The sequence below is a fragment of the Neocloeon triangulifer genome, unplaced genomic scaffold, assembly GCF_031216515.1.
Source record: "Neocloeon triangulifer isolate White Clay Creek 2 clone unplaced genomic scaffold, ASM3121651v1 ptg000017l, whole genome shotgun sequence".
NCBI lineage: Eukaryota > Metazoa > Arthropoda > Insecta > Ephemeroptera > Baetidae > Neocloeon > Neocloeon triangulifer.
Window position 1 is genome coordinate 7,480,376 of NW_026775559.1, and position 21,444 is coordinate 7,501,819.

Here is a 21,444-nt window from a genome sequence, read left to right on the forward strand (position 1 = left end):
TCCGCTGCTGCGTTCGGAATATTTATTAGCGCCGGAGCAGCGTAATGGCTTTTTAAATCCAATTTGTGTGCATTTGTAAATGCATTTGCTGCCGTACGCCGAGCAATAATTCGCATTGGAAAATTTAGTTAGAAGCTCGCTCTGCACAACGGCAACCTGTTTTTGCTATTTAGCTCTGAAACGAAAGACTTTTGCCAAATTGAATTCCTTTGTGTGCGTGTCTCTCGTCGGATTTGAACTCTGTGTTCCCTTTTGACGTTTCCGAATCCGCTTTGCTTTTGCTCTTGCTAGAGGAGAGAAACAAATGAGAACAAAAACATAATCAGCAAGAGGTACACGCAAAATGAACGACACGATGCTGCCGGTTCTCGGATGGCGTGTAACTTGATTACGGGACCCGAAGCGAGAAAGCGCAGCGCTCTCGAACGGGCAAAACCGAATTTATCTTGGGTGTGTTCGGAATAAAAATAATTGAATTGTGTTTTCGTATAGACGCTTCCAAGAAACGGGTCGTAAATCTTCGGAGCCACGTGTTGGAGAAAAAACAACAGCCCTCGCTCTTCAGTTTTTCCTCTCACTTTCTCCACTCGTAATTTGCTCGCTTAACAAAAGGACAAGCAGGGTGTGCGCGTCCTCCTAAAATGTGATGATATGCAGCCCCCGCGCGCGTTAAAGACCCCTCGCAGTCATGCACTCGAGCACCAACAATGTGTGTATGTGAAAGAGACACACACAGGCGTTAAACAAGATCCGTTTGTGTCGCTTTTTACTGCAGCCAAGCAGCCACCGGCCAGCGTATTTATTTGCTGACCGAGTGGCTCGCTGGATGGGACCCAGGTCTGATTGCCGCCGTTGTCTCTTGTGCAACATTTGTTTCGCCGGGGTCGGGGCAATTTCACTGGTTTCATTTTAAAACTTCAACGTTGTATAAATATTTTTTTTTAAAGGTTGAATTTCAATATGATTGTTTACTCAAATAAAATGAGTAAAAGTGATAGTGTTTTTACAAACCTAATTACAGATTTTTGTTGTTGTAATAATAAAACGAAACATAATTATTCGAATTTTTCCTCTTGAGAGAAATCTCATAGCAAATCTGTCAATATGTTAGTCTGAGGTGAAAAAGGATCCGTGCATCTTTTTTTTTGTCACCCAAATAATATGGGCTAATGCTTGGCGATTTTTGCTGCTTGAATATGGAGTAAAGTATTAACTTCAAATTCCTTTGATTTCATGAATAGGAATTTAAAATTACTGCAATAATTTTCTGCCAATGAAATTTCTCCAACTGCAGCAGAACAGCCCTAATCAAGACGTGGACGCCGGGTGAGAATCTTGCTTCCGAGCTACATGTGTTTTCTTTCCTCTCTTTTTCCAACTTTGTAAAATACTCACTTCACCAAGCAGTATAGCAGCAGCAGAGGTCCGCAATCTTGTTAGAAAATACACACACGCCCGGATGAGAAAAGCAAAGGCTGCAGCTGCTGCAGAAAACCTCTTTTGAACATCGCAAGTAGAGAAAAAGCAGCAGATCGATAATTAATTGGAATCAAAAGCTGATGAAGGATGAAAATAAAAAACAAATTTTTCAAAGGATCGTTGATTCGACGCCTTTTTATTTGATAATTAGAGCCGCAAAAACAAGTTGGGAGGCGAGCGAATGAATTTTTCGGCGAGGAGCAAACAAACCCGCCGACTTTTGTTTACCGCCGAGTGAGCAAATTTAAAAACTTTTCCAATATTTTCGACTGCTGATATTTTATGTACGGGTGGATTGTGCGCTGCCGCTGTGTTTGCGTTGCCTACTTTACCCTCTGTTGCTCTCGCACAAAAGTTCTAATTGACAGAAACACAGTTTGGCTTTTACTCCACTCGCTCGCTTACTCGCGAGCCGGCGACGTGAAAAAAAATCGCGCGCCCTTTCTTCCATAACTCAAAGGAGCGAAACTTTTTCCATTTTCGCCGCGGCGGCCGCGACCTGCGAAATTGCATTGTGCAATTTCACAATACATTATGAACCCAACCGCTATGCCCCTTTTCTAATTTCCCCTTTTATATTCCAACCGTGTGATTTACAACCGGTGGAATACATAAATTTCTGCTGCATTTCTTCACCAGAGTGGTGCTTTTTAAGTTAGTAGTTTTAAAGGTGCACTTCTTCTTATTATTAAATTATGTTAAGAGCTAAAGAGGTTTCTTTTTTGGATGTAATACAAATAATAGGTGTAAAAAGGTTTAAATTTACTTTTTTCCTACAAGATTTTGATATCAACTTGAATTTAAAAGGCAGCAGATCTTTTTGATTTCAAGTACGGGAATAAACTTTGAAATTCTTCACGATATTAAATTTCTGATCAAATAAACAACTTTTTCTAAATACAAATATAACTCAACAAAAATATATCTAAGCCCCCTCAATGTTTAGATTTGAACACTTTATGCCCACAAAAAACGTTTAGTATGAATTTTGCATAATAAAATCTGCTGATGTATTGGCGAAAAATGGCTGTCGAAGTATGAAAAGCGGGTCTGACGGCAACAGCGCGCACCAGCCGGCAAATTACATAACAAATCGATAATTTTTTTTTCATCCGATTTATGGCTCTCGAGAGCAGAGGGAAGGTCGTGAGCAAGCAGTGCAGAATGTGTGGCGGCTGCGGAATAAAATCAATTTTATCAAAGGGCCGCCGCTTCCTTTTTTTCTTCCTCCGCCGTGCAAAGAAGCCAAAGCTTATGGGAATATAGAAACATCAAATTCGGATAAAATAAGGAGGGAAAAAATGAGCATCTTAATCAAATAAAACCGTTGGCGCGTTTCCATACCTTGCAAAAACGTCTCTGGTTCCATTTGCATGAAAGGACTTCTCTCTGTGTGTATCCATTTTAATATTGCAAAGTGATTCTTTTCGGTGCAGCTGCCGTTGGGAAAACTGTTGCAAAGCGAGAGCGACAGTGGAACAACCCGAGTTCAAAAGGCAATTATGATGATGGCTCGTCGCAAAAAAAAAGCAAAGAAAAAACGACAGACCACTTTCGACGCTCAACATTATGACAAAGAGATGCGTTGACAAATAAAACAAAAAGCAAGGGCTCATTGTAATCTGCCAATTTTTTTTTTTTTTGTCAAAATATAGAAAAATTCAAAAGGAACCTAATGGCACTTTTCGTAATACTCATAATGCTGTCAGGAAAAGTTGAGATTGCTGCTTTGCTATTTTATTTTTTTTTTTTTCAAATATCATAATAATTTTTTTTATATCTTGGCTGCCAATAGATTTTTCAAAAAATTAATGAATCTTTCTATCTTATTAACACAATAGAGTCAGTATATAAATTTTGTTATAAATTATAAATATTAATTTTATTTAAAAAATAAAGTTCTATGTTTGATATTAATTCCAATTCCGGTTACTTAGTTCCACATCTTCTATAACATGACAAAAATATTTATGGATAAAATGGAAATTATTATAGTTAGATCAATTCATCTTCCAATTAGCCGGCTAGTAACGATTTTTTGAACCAGACGCCATAAACAGTGTTGAGGCAGATCAGATTTAGTTTTCAGGTTGTTCTGATTCGGTCGGCACGACAGCGAGTGTTGCACGCGGCGACCAATTAGACGAAAAATTAATTACCTAGCGCTGGTCGCGTGTGTTGATCAGCAAAATTACGGTCGTGGTCGCGCATGAATATTTTAAAAAACCGATTATCATCGGTGTTTATCCTCCTAGCTGGATGTGCGCGAAACCGCGCGCAAGAACAGCGCTCTAGAGAATTAATATTTGTGCGGTTTGGGGGATGAAATTTATTTTATCGCCGGACAAAAGCGGTCGTAAATTATCTCCCTTACTTGGCGTGTAATGGATTAGAGTATGGAAATTGGGCATTGATTCATTTCCCGTCCGAAAATAGAAGAAAAGAGCCAGAGGACGGAAATACATATAAACTTGCACGCGGCACGTGAGAAAGAAAGAAAATAAAAGGAAAATGGGGCTTGCGTGATTTCCGCTGTCTTTGTGCACCTCTTTCTTTCTTTTTTCATATTCATACCTTGAGTTTAATCCTGCTGTGTGCCACTACTGTGTGTCATTCTGCAAACAAAAAGGCTCGAAATAATGATGTACACAACAAACGCTTTTTGCATTTTCGTGCGCCGGCACAAAGGGACGGGTAATGTGTTTTAGCCGAGTAATGATAAAACGATACCACGCGCCCGCTCCAAAGGATGCGAGTTGTTTTTTGCGATAAAACAACTTTGGGGTGTAACGAGAAGGCCGCTGCTTTTTCTACTCCCTCGTCCGGTGCGCGCGTGTGGCAGTTCTTTTGCCGCCCTTCTAGATTAGTTTCATTATAGTCGTTTCGCTCTTAGAACAGCCCGACCGAAGGTTCATTTGTTTCTTACGCCCCGCCCCTTTCCTATCCTTTTCTGCAGGTGGCGACCTGCGCGCCAACAAACAAATGAATATGAATGTGGGGTGTTCTTAGAGCGAAAGGACTATAATCCGGCGAGCAAAACGAATGGCCACCGACCGGAATGGTCCCTGTTTTAAGGCAGAGATCGCTCTCAACGCTTCACTGAAATTGATACACATCGATTTGCAATAAATTTTAGGGCCAAAATCACAAATCACTCTGCAATTTTTATTTATTAATATTCGAAATATGAAAAGTGGGTTTTACGAGTTTCGGTGGAAACTTTTTGATTGATGCGCATGTTGATTATCATAACAACTATTTGCACGGCGAAATTGGCTCGCCCGCCCTCTCCGTGGCTTTATTGCTTCCCGTTAATTTTAATCGCGTTCCGCAAGTTTTAATTAAAAGAGGCGGGAGAGAGCGTTGGATGAATTTTTTATGGTGCATGCAGATTTTAATGAATTTGCGCTTGCACGTCGTTAGGCAAAAACAAATAATAGCAGCCTCGCGAGTTAAATTTGTTTAGTTTCATGTTTATGCAGACTAATGACAGCTGTGTGATGTCTGCCTCTAATTCGTTTTAAAATTTAAACTTGTGCACAGAGTAACCTCATAACCTTTCGACCTGACGTGGGATATTAATCAATCAGTACAAAATCTCTCAAACGTTTGTAGACTAATAATGCGATAATTTATTTTGATGTAAAAAAAAATAGAATTGGTATTTCTATAAATATTATTGGTTTAAGTATTTACGAAGTGCGTTATATTTTATTATAAAATTTGCATTTTTTTATTCATATGAAAGTGTGACTATAACTATCTATATCTTTACTATACAATTAATTTATTCGAATAATTTAAAACAGTTATTTTATGCAGGGTGAATTAATTTAAAATTATCATCTTAGAATTAAAATGAATAATAGTGGAATGGCAGTGAAACCGTAATTTGCTTTGATCATTTGCTATATTTTTTTGAATTTTTTTATTGAGCTTTATGTACATAATTTTATGTTAGAGATGTATTTTCATCTGTTACTCGCCAAAGTTTTTAAGTATCTATCAGACTGATTGATTGTTTTTAATTTCAATTAATAAAGCACTGTGCATAACTAGGGTGGCAAGTATTGGCAAATTCCTGGGACCACGATGCTGAAATTGAATGTGCACGGTCATGCTCACTCAGCTTGGTTTGCCACCTTGCTTGGTATACATGGCATGTGTAATAACGAGGCAATTAAACCGCCGATGACCCGGAGCAGTGTGCCTCGGTCGGTCGGAGCGAGATTCGCGAGCGTGCTCGTCCCGTATGTCACGTCGTCGCGTTCCAATTTGCATTTCTCATCAAAGTGTGAATCGCGCGATCGATACGTGTATCAACGTGCGCGGCGTCTGCATCACTTCGGCATATTGATTGCGTTGTGTAACGTGTGGTGCCTGCGCCCTGGCCGCGCCAGCCTGCTCTCAATTATTCACCTCTCGCCGTGCATTTCAACGTGTATCCGAGCAGGCGTGTCCTTCCTTGCGAATAATGTGCAAACATGCAAGACCGCCGATATATAACAGTAAAGACTTTTATCTCTCAACTAACACCAACATCGGAAGTATTGCGTGTACGTTCTCCGATAAGGTCTGCAGCCTTCGAACATGTGAAAAAATCATAACGCCTATTTTTTTTTAATTAAATGGAGTTAAAAAAAAGAGTACAAAAGTGTTCTTTGATCAGGTTTTCTTTCTCCTTTTCATAATTATTTAATAAATATATAAATAAATTTAAAAAACAAAAATGAAAAGATGATTTTCCTATAGATTACTACAATCTTCCACTAAAGAAGAATTTGGAATTCAATTAAGTTAGAATCAAATTATTTTTTCAGTTTTTGCATAGTTCATATTATCTTGATTCTCTTTCAAAAAACCCTACACTTTTATGTGTATTTAAAAAAAATATGATTTGGCTTTTTGATATTTTGAGATTTTTTTTAATTCTGAATTAAAATTTAATGCTTATCAAAGTTTGACCTCTCAATTATTTTGTGTCATTTATTTTAAGCTATTTTTCTTTGTGCTTTGTAAAAGTTTTTTTAGTCAAGATTAATGATGACTGTTGAGGCGAACAGAGGAAGAGTTGAGCCAATTTTTCCTAATGCAAAAAGCAGCGTCGCCGCACAACACGAGCTGGCAGTGCAAATTGTGAAATACAGTGGCTGTTGGCTGAAGGCAGCTTGTCAAGATTTAATGCTCTAGTCTAGCCTTCTACCCCTAGTAAGAAATTAGCGCTCCTTATTTTCGCCAATGTCTCTTCCTAGAAAAGCATACCCTTGCAAAAAAAACTTGGCTCCTCACGAGTCGCACACGATTTATTTACTGGTCGCGCACTCTTTACCTAAAACACATGCTCTGTCGCACCGATAAATTTCCCGAGCGCAGCAATAACTCACGCGTGGGCCATATTTATCTCATTAAGGACGCCTTTTTCTTGCAGCAATTCATTACGTGCGAGGCTAATTTGGAGGGCCGGGGGCAATTACGGTCGCGTTGTTCGGCGGGAAAATTAGGCCTCTCGTCACAGGGAATACTTCTTCTGAAAGCCACTAAATCTTTCTCAAAAGAAACTCCGAGGTCCAAGATAAGCAGGCTGGTGTTTACGTTAAAAAATTAAAATGAGGAATGAGGAAGGAAATAATACATTACAAAAAAATCCTAAAATGCAATCGTTTTTCAGAACTTTAAATGTCTCAATAAAACTTTCATTATACTCTTTTGTTAATAACAAGAACATCAACGAACTAATAATGTGTTAAATTAATAATGATTTATCCTCCTCTTTTTGAGTTTACAATTTACAAATTCATTTAAAATTCCTTTTCAAGATGATTAAGCTTGTGCGCCGAGAAAAGAGGCCTATTTTCGGGGCGTGCACGTGTTATTGCTGTGCGGACTCTCGCGAAGAGACAAAACATTCGTCATTGCCAGTCGCACGCAACAGAGCTAATCAAACCTTGCTGACGGCAGCTTCGTCTCCGTCATCTCGCAGCCTCGGTGACAAATTGAGTCACGTGACGCTCGTCATTACGCGCCCAAGCGGCCGAGGAAAGGAAAACACGCCGACGGGCGGGGTGAACGGGGAAGACGCCACCGCGGTCGTGATTTTCGTGCGACTGGATTTGTCAGCCCCATGCTAATATGACGTGAAGTAATTACTTCCTGCGACGAGACGCCGAATTTGTTGCCGCAATCCTGGGGCGCCTTCATAATATAGATGCGGCATTTAAGCGAGAGAGCCTCATTTGTGCCCAGAAATATAAATTATTTTCGTTCACCGTTATTTGCCTTAAATTGCATTTATTCCAAATTTAGATTTCAATTAGAACGAACAAAATAATTTTAATGCATAAATGTTTTGGGAAATAAGAATATTTATTATAATTGTCTGCTAAACAAATATTCTTATTATTAAAGATAAAGTAGGTTTATTGTTTAATAAAATATCGCCAATTTTTCACTTTAATTATAGATTTGATTTTTTTATGTTTAAATATTTTAAATAGATACTTTTTTTGTATTTTATTTCCTCATTTAGTAAGTTTCATGTATATAAATTTAGGGGTGCAATTTTATTTCATCAATTAAACTGGTAACAAAACTTTCTCCGTTTCTTGGGATGTTATATTAACTCCTACATAATTTTTAATAATTCAAATTTATTTTATACATTGTCATAAACACTACTGAACCTCAAAATAAACCTTTCACTAACTCTGAGCTATTTTTAGTTTTCATTTACTGCTGTTGCTATTTCAAAAACTTTCTTGGCAGTGGGTGTTGAACACGCTTTCTCAAAAGTTAATTCAAGTCGCAAGTGCGCGGCCGAAACAATATTTTCCCATAAATTTCGCTCCGGCTAAATTTAGCCTGGTGCTCTGGAGGAGCAGTTGGGCTGTGGAAACTCGCTTTGACAGCAGGTGGAGGGTCTCGTCAACAATTAATCCCAAGCACTTAATGTCCGACCCCGGCGGCCCGACACGTTCAAAGGAATCTTTGATGCACTTTGTCATAAAATCCCTCTGCGCCTACGCGGGAGAAAATGAACGTTTTTCTCGTTCAAACTTCGTCATGCACCTACAACTTTTTAGTTTCACGGTTAAATAAAAAAAATAAAGAGAAAGAGAGCAAGGTTGGCGTAAAAGGGCGCTGCAGCTTCTTCTCGTTCGGCACGGAGGGTTTTTATTAATGTTGCCGGCGCCCTGGTTAAACGCAGCGCTGAAAAAGCTGCTGCTCTCGTCTCGTAAAAAGTTGTCGATGCCGCATGTGCGCCGCACAGCTCACTTTTTCCTCCAACTTTCTCACTAAAAATTCTCGCAAACAATATAGCTCACAATTTGGCCGACAATATGCGCTGAGCGCACAACTTTTTAATTTACTAGCTAACCGGAATTTTTGTATATGAAATTTTCTGTTAGATATGCTTTGCGTTCAAGGAGTTCTTTTTAAATTGAAAATTCAAAGCCTCTTGTTATGTTGCCGCAAAAGTTAATAAAATGTAGTATTATCTTTTTTTTTGGCCAAGGCGCTGGTCTTATTTACCCAGGCCCTATATTGTAGAGGGAAAGTTCCCATCTTTTTTTATCAGTATTCTTGGTATTTTGATGACTTTTATATGTAAATTAGCACTAATTTAATTCTGTTTTTAAGTTAGCTATAATGGAATATCTTTTATTTCTTTTCTACAAAACTGAAACTTTTTTCATCCATAGCGTATTTCATATTTCTAATAATAACAGAAAATTATTATAGTAAGTAAGAATTCAAAAATAGTAAAAATATAACCCCAGAAACGCGCTATATTTTAAATAATTTTGTTTGGAACTTGAAAATTTTCGTATTACTTTAGTTGCTCAAGGTATATAAATTTATTTCAGCGTTGAAGGTTTTCTCTGCATAATTTTCCAGTGCTGCAATAAATGATTGCAAAGTTTTCCGACCTTAATTTCAGCAGTTTGCTCATCTATCTCCAGACACTTCTCGCCAAGCAAACTGTAATTAAAAGCCGTGTGCAGCGCGCAACTTTTAATTAGCTTAATGGCCTGAGCGCGATTGAATCAATCGGCGACGACTAGATTTAATTACGTCCGTAGATTGCACACGCTTGCGAGGAAACTCAAGTCGATCTTCTGAAAAAGAAAAAATCAGCTGGTGGAATTCATGCGAGTCGGATTTGCGGCACGCATCGCAACACGTGCAGACTGTGCCTAGCGAACAATAAAAATGGAACGGTGGCAAATGAGGCGGAAGAGCGGAGCGATGAAATAAAATTGCGACTAGACGATCGATTTTAGATTATGGCTGACTAATCGGCTTGTGCTTTATTTAATTAAATATTTATCCCCTTGTATGGAAAATATCCAACGGTTGGATTTGCATTTTATTGTTTTGTGTTTGTTTGCTTTTTTCTCTTTATTTTTTTTTTTTTGCTCAAAATGCAAATGGGTTGACCGTTATTACATCCCTGTGTATGTGTTCACGTGTGTGTGTGTTTTCCGTGAGGAGAAAAAGTAGAAAAGAGGGTAGGTAAACCAGGCTTGCAGTAATAATGATGGCCGCCTCGAACTGCAGCTGCGGGTTGCATAAGGCTGCTTTTTAATTCACAATGGAGAAAAGGGGTACAAGGTACAATCAACGTGCTTTTGCTGTGAAAGGCGGAAATTCTAAATTAAAATTTATGAAGGTATGAGTATGAAATGTAAGTAAAAAAGGACTCTGGTGGTTTTAATCTCTTGCAGTTGTTTTCATTGGATTAAAATTCGCATCAAATATTAATTTATTTTTATCACTACCCTTTAATACCTCTCAACGTTGAATTTTCACCATAATATGTATTCTCAATTAGAGTTCCAAATGTTGGAAATTTCATTTTATATTTTCCGTAGCAGAGAAAATTGTTGGGTGAGTGGTGATTTTGAAATATGTAGTTTATTTTTGGGACTCTCTAAAACTCCACACTGATGTTTCCATTCATTACTATTTTTAATCCTGAAAGCGCTCTTAGACAATTGGCTGATTATTTAATAAATAAAACCAATAAAAAATCAAATTTTCAAAAAAAAAATCTTAATTTTCACAATTCAAAAATTTTTCAGTCACACTGAAAGATTTTCTACAGTCAATATTCAAATTTGGAGGGTGCTTCGTGCTCTGTCGCGCACCAGAGCATCTTGCCAGAAAATAAAAACGAGTAAATTTGGCGGCGGAAGTGAGTTTAAGCGGGTTTAGTGTCGCAATTCAGAAATAAATCTAGCACCAGGTGTCGGCCCAGAATGAACCGAGCTGAAAGAAGCTTTATGAACTCGTTGGTGTGTGTGTTGTACTCGCGGTATATTCCAAGGCCTGCCATTATTCGGCGTTGCCACTTTGTAAATAGGTTGCACACGAGTCGACATGTTTCATTCATTGTTCTGGTAAATGATGCATGGTTTCAGCTGCAATAAAAGTGTATTCGCTGTGCTCTGCATATACAACCGTGAGCAAACAAGTCGTGCCGGTTGCATACACACTGTGCACGATTTTGCATCTCTCGCGGCGACCAAACAAAACAGCTGCAGATTCAATCGAGAAATAATAGACGGCTGGCCAGTCGGCATTAATTAAGGCGGCTTTGCTCTGTGTGTCTCGCTGTGCATTTAATATGCAATGCATGCTGCCGTTACGTAATTCGATCGCAATGTTCATTATCGCGGGTCTGTGTTTCAATTCGGCCGACTGAGTGAGTGACACATTTTGAATAACTCGCGGAACAATAACACCGAATGCGCATTCCGTCCTGTTGCTGTCAGTGAGCGACCACCGACGAGAATTTATTTGTGAATTCTGCGATATCATATGTTGCTATTTAAAATTCGATTCCTTTGTATTTTTGCTGGATTGGTCGGTTCAAAAGAACATTTTAGAATTTATTTTCCTCATTTAAAATGTCGAGTGTAAATAGAAAATCCTCAAAATATGTGACACAGAATTTAATGCTGTGTACATTGTCAAAAAGTAAAGGACATATTTCTCTTAATTAAATGTTCGGCCTGAGCTTTCAATAATGATTTATTTATTGTTTGCAATAATGAAACAGCTTGTTTTTCCTTGGTTGTAGACAGCAAACCATTTGTATTGGGGGGGGGGGGGGGTAAAAGGTCAGTGACCTTCTTTCATATATTTTTTTAAGTATGTTAATTGTGTAATTTTTTTATTATTTTTTTAAATTCATCTTCTAAATTAGTGGTGTTAACAAATTTTGAAATTAAATTGATGAATCACTCAAATAAACACACAGAATGCAATTCTAGAAGTAAATAATATTTTCTTTTTTCTTTTTTTTAGTTTTTTTTTTAACAAAACAGCATTAAAAAAAATTGGCTAACATAAAATGTATATTTTTTTGACAGCTTTCTTGTTAATTTAAAGGGCTGCTTCAAACACTCATATATAATTTATGTATAATAGATACAAAAATGTTGGCTAAAAGAAATATTTTTTTGCTAACCAGGACAGAATTTCTTACCGCCTCTTTACATTGGCACACAAATAAGACGATTTACGATGTTTTGCCGGTGTGTTTATACTAAAAATAAACATCGGCTGCCTGGCAGGTGCGCGAGATTGTAAATATCGCTTTATGTTATCCTCGCGGTAAAAAACGCTGCTACTCCACAGGCAAAAGGCAGCGCGCTGTTTTGGCATCGTTTTTAATCTAAAAAGGAGGCCGGAGTAAAAAATGTAAAGAGAGCAGCCGAGCAAAAAGGATCAGCGTCCGGTTTTATCTCCCTTGGAAATTCTTTCTCTTTTTATTTATATCTCTCTGGCCTGCGATAATATTGAAAAAAGCGATTTTCGTCCGCTGCGTTGAATATTATTTGACATAAATAAAGTGGCTGGGGCGCGCGGATTCCGCACATTCCTCGTCTGGTCCTCGCCCTTGGCTGCGAGAGAGCGATTTATAATATCGGAAGTGGATGCGAGGCTTCCTTTGATTTACACACGTCGCTCCCTCGCAATGAAAATGAATCTCTCGAAATAATGCCGCTCGCGACGTGTCTGTACGTTCTGCACACAAACGGCTGCTGCGGTGATAACAAATACGCCGCACAGGGCACCGGCTGCATGTGCAAGTGACTAATGATCACCGACTCTTTTATGACACAACTGCACATACCAAAGCCACTTGGATTAATTAGCGTCTAGCAGGCATTTCCAGGCTCAATTCGAACAAAAAGTGACGTCTCCATATTTCAAAATTTCTTACACATAAAAGCTGAATTATTTCTGCTATATTTAATCTTTATTAAAAAGCCGTATTACTACCAAAACTTTATTTTGAACAAATTAACAATAATGAAACTTTGCTAGTAATTAGGCTTTTTAAATAAAGTTTAAATGTAGCAGTTTCTTTATTGATAATTCATCAGGCAATGTAATTAATTAACGTTAATTAGGGTCATTAGGGTATTAAATCTCAATTAAAAATAAGAGAGAGCTATTTTTATCAATCTTAATATGTAACCAAATTTTTACTGCAATATTAAAGAACCTCATTCAATGATATTTGGATATCTTTTAAATAATTAATTTTGCTAATTTTCCTGTTGCTATTCAAGACACTTTGTACCTTAAAAATTACTTTTCCCATCTCTTTTTTTATATTTATTGTGGACCAAATCATAATATTATATTCTTTCAAAGATTTCTGTCTCACAAATGTTTAGTTTCTCTTTCTGTATGGGAAACATAAAACAGCTATGGATTTTCTAGATCAAACTGGGCGTATTTTTCTTTGCTGACATAGCAGATGCACACAAATCTCTGCTTCTGTTTATCCACAGTTCAGCGATTCTCTCGAGTCTCACAGATTTGCCGGCATCGAGTAAAAAACGGCAGGTTGAGCGTCGCTTTTGCATTAATAGCACGAGTCACCTGAGGACAATCGCCGAGTTGCTGGCAGTAAAAATACATATTTTTTTTGTCCTTTTCAATATCGCAGTTTCAAAAGCAGCGTCGGCGGCACGTTTGAATCGATTGGTGCGCTGCACTTTTCTCCTCGGTTGCGCCGCCGAGAATATTAAACATAATGGAGTAATTTATGGAGGGCAATTTTGAGAATAAAATTTTACGCTGTTGCCGTTGCTGGCAGCATATAAAATTTTACACGACTTCGGGGATGTGGTAATTTATTTATGGCGCCGCGCCCCGCGACCGTGTAATTGCGTTTTGTTTGCCTTTTTTCATATCACGCCCCTAAATAAGGAATAAATTTTTATTTCTTTCCCTTTCTTGCTCATTCAGATATACATTTATATTTCCATAAAATTTTATCTCGAATCACGAGGGAGAGAGACGTTGGCGGAGATTCGTGAAAACCGATCTCTCTGCTTTCATCTAATTCTTGTCTAGTCTCTCCAGAGCGACACTTCTTCTTCTTATCGATTGTGAGAGGCGGAAAGAGAAAAGGACGAATTCGCACAGTAGTTGCGAGAGTGAAGGCGGCAAATCAAAAATAATTAAATAACGGGCGTGGACTGGAGCAAAGAGTTTAATTCGGTGCACAGTACGAGAGAGAAAGGAAAGAGAGAACCGGTGGGCGAAAAGGCAGTGAAAGGGAGACGCGCGCCTTTGTGTAATTTAACACCGCGCACGCACCAAATCCAATAATTCAGCCGCGCCTCGCCGACTCGAGGATTTTCTGGATTTCGTCTCGCTGCAGAGGAGGGTGCCTAATGCACGAACGTGATAAGAAAGGATGAGAAATTTATTATAATTGCCAGCGACTGCGCTCCAGCCATGTTTTCTGCTCGAATTAACAATGATTGTTTTGCGCCGATTGGATTACATCGTCACATTCTTTGGTTCGTCGCCGATCAGAGAAGCAGACGAAAGGATTTGAAGTGTGAATTTGAAAATTGAAATCGCCAAGGAAGGAATTGAGAGTCCTTCTTGCAAAGCACACTGCAAATAATGCAAAATTTTAAATGCTTCCTGAATTGTCCTTAATATTCATTTCCAAATTTAAAATTTTTCATGATATATAATTTGTTTCTCTCGTACATATTATGCTTTATATAAAATTATTTATAATAATTTTGAAATTTTACTAAAAACTTACTAACGCAAGTTTTTTTCAGGTATTTTATAAAAAAAAAATTAATTCTTTGAAATGTAGAGATGAAATAAATCTTTTAATATTCAAGAGAATCAGTTGATTTATTAATATGTAAATTCTAAAATTTAAAAAAAATTCAGCCTTAAATAAATTAAGTTACTTTCTAAATATAAATTTTCCTTGTTCAAAATATTTATCTCTATATTCATGAATTTGATTTTGCAAACACTCGCCTTGATTATAGACTGTTTGACGACACAGTATAAATTATGTTTGCGCAGCAGCATTAAAATTCCTGCAGCGTGTTCCGTTTTTTGCTTCAATATCTCAAGTGGCTGTTTATTTACCTAGGAGGGGGTGCGCGCGGCACTTTGGAAACAACAAGTTACTGCCTTACAGCGTCGGGGATTACCGGCGGCCGAGTATGTTTAGGAACTAAAGTTTGACGCCGCCTATTTAAAACACATTGGCTAATAATACGGGAGCGCAGCTGCCCGCGTCGGTGGAATTATGATCTTGGCAGCGAAACTTGCATTGCTCCGCCGAGAGCAGCCAGAGGAGCAGGTGCCTCCCTCGTATGTACCTTGCACAGCACGCGACAAACGCGCATTATTATTACTCGTCGTGTGTCACACCAATAAGCCGCTGCTGGTCTCGCGTTTCACGGCAATAAAAATAGCCCACGCCGCCCGCTCAACTAACCGCAGCCGCGTATAATTTCATCGTGTCCAATAAATTTCCTACGATTTCCTCCAAGGATGTATAAATATAGCAGCGGTGTGTGAGAATTTTTGCTTCTCGTCGCCACTCGGCAAGGGTGGAAATTAGTTTTTGGCGAGAACTCAAAACGTCACAATGATTAATTGACTTTGCGTTCAAAGATCTAGTTTAATTGCCTGATGGTGATGATTTTCCAACAGATTAGCGTCAAATTTGGCACAAATCGTAATGAACGATCTCTTTTATTCACATCTTCTGTAAAACTCGTCAAAGTGAAACTTGCAACAAAATTATTTATAATTATTAGAGAAATGAATATTGGTCTCAGGTTTTGAAAAGGTAAAATTAATCAGTCAAAATAAAATGTATGCAACTAGAGATTTTCTTACAAAAATGTAATCAACATCATGAATCCTCACACATATAATGCAATGCTGAAAGTTTACTGTCGAGCAACAGTGAACCTCAACGTTCAAATACTAATCCTTTTTAAATCACAGATTAAACAGACGTTGGGCTACAATGTAAAAATTTCTAAGGTAGAACCCCAGATAATTGTAAATTTTTAAACAATTATTTATAAATTTAAGAAAATTTATTTAATAAAATAAATATCAAAAAGTTTAAAAGAAACATATATATTTGTTAAATATTATACATTAAATTTTTATTAAAACATTATTTTAATAATATTATTTAAATTATTTTAACGCACTTTAAACACTACTGAAAAGATTCAATAAATAAAGCAAAAATATCTGAATGTGCCCCCCCCCCCATGTTTTGAATTTTCATTTCAGACAAAGAAAAACAATTTGAACAAAGTTCTTTTTTTTCCTCGTCTCTTCTTTACTGCCTCGTATCACGCCCGGGCTGATTCGCAATTCGCGAGAAGCGGTGCAGGCGAAGGGCAAAAGCAGCACCAGCCAGATTTATCTACTCGGCGCTCGAGGGGCAAAAGGCTCTTCGGAGATAAGGCGGAATATTCGCGAGATCGTGACCCCCGTTTCGAATTATTGCACGCGGGCGGGCGCTCTCTCTGCCACACGTGCTCCCGATTCCATTCAAACCGATAAAACGCACACTTCCGCGCCATAAATCAGGGCCCAGTTTCGCGCCACTCACAGATCAATTTGATTCAATATTTATTTTGACTAATCGATTTTCGATGGCGTCGCTTTTTATTATACAAATATATAAAGGGGGTCCTTTCGCCGGGCGCGCGATACATTCACAATTAGAACGACTGACACTAATGGTTGTTTGTTTGCGCTGCCACTCGGATTGAGAGGGAGAGGTATGCAGCCGGTGCGACAGACACGTCCTCACCGCTGCATAACTTTCCACCAGCAAGGCGAAAAAGGGATTAAAATTAATTATAAATTTACACAAAATTCTATTTTTTAAATTTAATTTATATTAAAATTAAAAGAAAATAATAGTATTTTTTATCTTTTCCTACCTTTAATTTAGAAGATCTTCGAATCTCGCCACGAGTTCAACCTCCAGGTGCACAAAACCAAACGCAGAAACCACGGCACGGTGCAACAGTTCGCGAACGATTGTCTCTTTTTTTTAAAGTCCAGCTGATGCGAAAAGTCGCGGGCTGCGGGCAGAACTGAGGAACGTGTGACGGAGTGCAGTGGGTGAGTGAGTTGCAGTGAGTGGGTAGAAGAGAGCAGTGCGCCGCTGGGGATGTGGCGATACCGAGCTATCACCCGTCACTGCCTCATGCACCCTCGATGCCTCGCTCGCTCTCTCGACGAGGCGTGCGCCGTTCCTCGCCGAGAGGCGCCACTTCGCTCGCGCCGCTCAAACTACACCAAAAACGACAAACTCATTCAGAAAAACCTGCTTATTTTGCAAATTTAAAATGAAATATAATGCAATTCAAAATTTAAAAATCATTTGAAATAATAAATAAAACGGATGGTTAATTCTTATGATTTTTTTAAAGACAAAAAAAGGCAAATGCAATTAAAATTTTAAAAATGCTTACAAAAAGATCAGAATAGTTAGTCTATAGAGAATAATGTAAAATTAAAATTCACAACAAAGTGCACCTTTTTTTGTTTATATCAATATTATTTATAGCAATCAAAATATGCCACTATATAATCTAATTTATTCAAACAAATTCTTTTAAAAAGCAAGAAAATAAACAAAAACTTTTGTGCTGATGATTTTGCGGAAATTAAAGCAATTATAGAATTTAATCTTCTCATGACATTTTATTAGCATCACATTATTACCTTACTTTTTATCTAAAATATTAAAAATTAAACGTTTCACCAAAATGTGTGTATAAATTTCACTTTGATGTGAACGAGATTTGTATTCACAAGCAGAACAGATTGTATAAATTCAGACTGCAGTCGGGCCGCATAGAGTGGATTGAAATCAATTCAACGGTGAAATGGAGTGTGGCGAACAACGCCGAGCGTGCACTGCACACAACTATTGCGGAAAGGCATTACAAAATTGAATGCCGAAGTCTCTCGTTCCGCTCGTCGCGTCAGCCCTGCGACTGGAACGCCGACGCAGTAATTATAATTGTTCCACGCATTGTGTCCCTTGCGGTTTGCGATCGGTTTACATTGGGCGCCCATTATGCAACGCGCATAGCAGCATAAGAATGGAGTCATATCGGGTGCGATACACCCCTGGCGCGCACTAATAACGCTAATTTCGCTAATTGGCCGTTGCGAGAGATTAATCGCGCCCGATGCGGTTGGCAAACTCATTAGTCATCAGACGCCGCCCGGTGTTTGGTTGCACCAGGTGGATAGTACTTTGCATCCTTTGGAAATCGAGGCTAGAGAGGAAAATTTATTTCTCTATATTCGATGAGATACGTTCGGAAATTAAAAGTGCTGGAGAAGTTTTGACGAGTGTTGGTCGCAAACATCGATCCTTTCATATTGCTGTGCAACCACGGCCGCTGTAATTAACTCGAAAGGCTCTCGAGAGCAAGCGCTATTTGCCTACCTTTCGATTGCAACTTGCTGAGCAAACTCAACTTGTGAAACTCTTTCCGATCTAGTTGCACCGTCCGCAGCTCAACCGGAACGCAAACTTTGTGGGGGTGGAAACGAATATTGAAAATTTCTGCGCGACCTCTGATGCAGTGAAGCGTCCCTGTGTTGATTTCAATTTTTTTCATTCAATAAGATCCTATAAATAATTAATAAACCATTTAAATCAGAAGTTAATTAAGATTTTTTTGGTTTGTAAATCAACGGAATTTTGAGAATTTTGATGTCATCAAAAATATAAATAATGGTAACAATTGTGCAACAGTTGCTAACAAGATCAAATTAATTTTTGAATATTATTATTTATCAATACCTCCTGTGGATTGAGAAACAGATTAAGTACTTTTAACCAAAACATGGAAACCAGCGCCTGTTATAAAAATGTATGTATTATTTTCATGAAAATAATAAAATAATTCATACTTTATACTTAAAATTATTTGATAAAAAAAACAGAACTAAATTGTTTTATGCGCTTTTATTCTGGACAATTTTATAATTGCTTATAAAAAAAAAAATGAAATTAATAAGAAAATCTTCATATCTTAATTAGAAGCTATTAAAAAAATTATTAATTTTCCCTATTATATAATTAAATTTTAAATGTAATAAATGAGTTGTTCTTGATTTTGTTGCTTTTCGCAAGTAATTTGCCCCATTTTTTTTATATTTCAGAATCAAAAGAAAACATCAGACATTAATAATTTTTGAAGCATTGTTCGATTTCTTGTAATACCATTTTATTTTTTTATTGTTGTTGATCTGGTCAACAATGACACGTAAGTTTTTTAATGTTTGAATAAAGCGAATTTACATGTTTTGCGAGATGAATAAGCTACAATTTGTATGCGTCAATCCGAGTTCTCATTCGGCATTCCACGCTGGTTTTGAACAGTGTGTGTTGGATTATGAGTGACAACCCATCGTCGGCGTGCTCAAAGCACTGTCGGATCCCCCTTGTGTATGCCGTTTGTGTGAGCACTCGGGCGCGCTCAAAAATATACAAGCGCAGCTAATTCAAAACGGCGCAATGTGTGCGCTCGGCTTGCCGAAAACAAATATTGGAACGCGTGTACGTATTTTAAAGTACATGCCCGTGTTCATGATCAAACTTTTCGTGCACCAGAGAGTCAATTCAACGTGCACGGCCTAATGCCAAATCGATGGATGGCTATATGGGTGTAAACGTTTATTGTGCGACGGCTGCCCTGGCTGCCGAGAACGCCCAAGTGACATCGAACGACCTGACGCGCGCGAGCTGCAATTTATCATTCCGCAGCCGCTTTAGAGGCCCGCACGACCAACCGACTTGAGTTTTGTCGCAAAAAAGGAGTGTGCCAGTCTGAGCGGTTTTGGTGGCGTGGTATAAAAAAAATTCAATTGGCCGATGTGGCTTTTTGCGTTAAAAAGATTCTCTTCGCTGCGCTGGTGTTGCTCAAAAATAAGCAAAATGTAAAAACTTCACGGTTGCTTCATAAAAATTTTTAAATCAGAACTGAAATATAAGTTATAAAACGAAATAATTTACATGAAAACGAATCAAATTTTCTGGTTAATCATCACATTTTTAAAAATATTGCATACTTAGAAAATGAATATTACTAAACTCACAATCAGGATTACAGATTAAAAATGGTGGAAAAGTCATTTTGGTTATTTTAAATTTGAGCTAAATAACTTTAAATCAATATAAGCTCTATACAACTTCATGATATAAAATTATTCCTACAATATTTTAAAAGTATTAAAATTTCCGGTTGATATTACCTTTTTATTGAGAAGTCATGAGAAGTGATACCAGTTTCTTCATCAATTTTCTATAAAATATAAAATTACTAAATTATATTTTAAAATAATCAAATTTGATAGAAAAAGTCTTGAAAACTATATTTGCTCATATTTTTCAGCCAAAGTGATTTTTCCAAAAAAAAAAAAAAAAAAAAAATAATGAGATTCTTGGTAAATCTATGTTAAATTAAAAATTGCAATAATAAGCACATTATAATATACCTTAATAAATCTTAATTATATGGCTAAACTTTTGTGATCTTTCATTTGTTGTTTAAGCAAGAAGAAAACAAGAGAGTTACCTTTGAAAGCTTGTAATGCAAATTCCAAATTGAATTCAAACTTGAGCTCCTCAAAGTCCTTTTTCCTTTACTCGCAGTCCTCTAGCAACTCTTCGAGGGCAAAAACGCGGGCGGATCAGGAAATTTTCGGCATGTCATGGGGCTTGTAAACTAATAACACCAGTTGTTGACATCGCAGCCTCCCAATACTCTCCTCTACCAAACGGTGTACATAATAATAACGATGATAACGTGTGTCGCTACAAAGGAGGGCGCTGCCGCGGTAATTATGTTTGGCTAATTAGCTTTCGATTATGTCTGTCGTGCACTCCTTTGAAAACGCGCGCGCGTTGCGCTCTCGGGCGCTGCCAGGAAATAAGCTGCGTTGGGCTTCTGCATGTGAAGTTGTCTGTGTGTTTTAGCCGGGATGATATTCGGCCAGGGGCGTGCCCGGAGGGGTCTCGCCCTTTGAAGACGCCGAAACTGCCCGGCGCTCCATCCCCTACCCCTCTGTTTATAGTTCATGTTTCACGATTGACTTTCGGAAATGATGGCTTTTCCGCACACTCGGCACCGCCTGAAATAATACATTTCTCTGTGGAAGAGGCAATAATTTATATTATGCACTTGTGTTGGACAAAAAAAAATCGAGGAAAAAGACTTGCAATGCTAGTCTATATTTAAAAATAAAATAATATTCTAAATAAATTTTTAGCCAATTTTTTTAATTACTCGCCTGTTGGGATAATAAGACGAACTCAAGGAACACAAAATATTTTTTTAAATCCTATCAGTGAAGACTAATTTCTCCCGATTTCATCATAGTATTAATATTTGTAGTGTTCGACATTATTTTATATTTTCACTAAAAAATATCAATATTTTTTTCCGCTTTAGCATAAAAAATAATGTAATACTCCAAAACTATGAAAGAAGAATACCACCAAGCGGACCTGTATGTCTGTAAATATCTTCTCTGATGGAGTTAAAAGATTAGAGACTTGCTCTCGATTCTGAAAACCAAAACAGCATAACCTGCTTCTGCATCTCTATAAAA

The 21,444-nt window shown here is 37.7% G+C and overlaps 1 protein-coding gene and 1 long non-coding RNA gene across 8 annotated transcripts in view; one reads left to right on the forward strand and one right to left on the reverse strand.

Moving 5' to 3' along the window:
- Nucleotides 1-17,006, reverse strand: part of LOC132202951 (teneurin-a) — a 322,154-nt gene extending 305,148 nt beyond the window's left edge. For all 4 annotated transcript variants that reach the window (XM_059630319.1, XM_059630318.1, XM_059630313.1 and 1 more), the window contains exon 1: nucleotides 16,746-17,006. The gene's annotated coding sequence lies outside the window, so the exon portion shown is untranslated. The remainder of the gene's footprint in view (nucleotides 1-16,745) is intronic.
- LOC132202965 (uncharacterized) overlaps nucleotides 1-21,444 on the forward strand; it is a 72,018-nt gene that overhangs the window by 29,740 nt on the left and 20,834 nt on the right. The window contains exon 5 of one of the 4 annotated variants that reach the window (XR_009442423.1): nucleotides 16,757-17,244. The exons of 2 other annotated variants lie outside the window; for them this stretch is intronic. This is a non-coding gene — a long non-coding RNA (uncharacterized LOC132202965). Of the gene's footprint in view, nucleotides 1-6,907; nucleotides 6,971-16,756; nucleotides 17,245-21,444 lie in introns of those variants that run through there. One more of the 4 variants, XR_009442422.1, reaches the window with a different exon arrangement.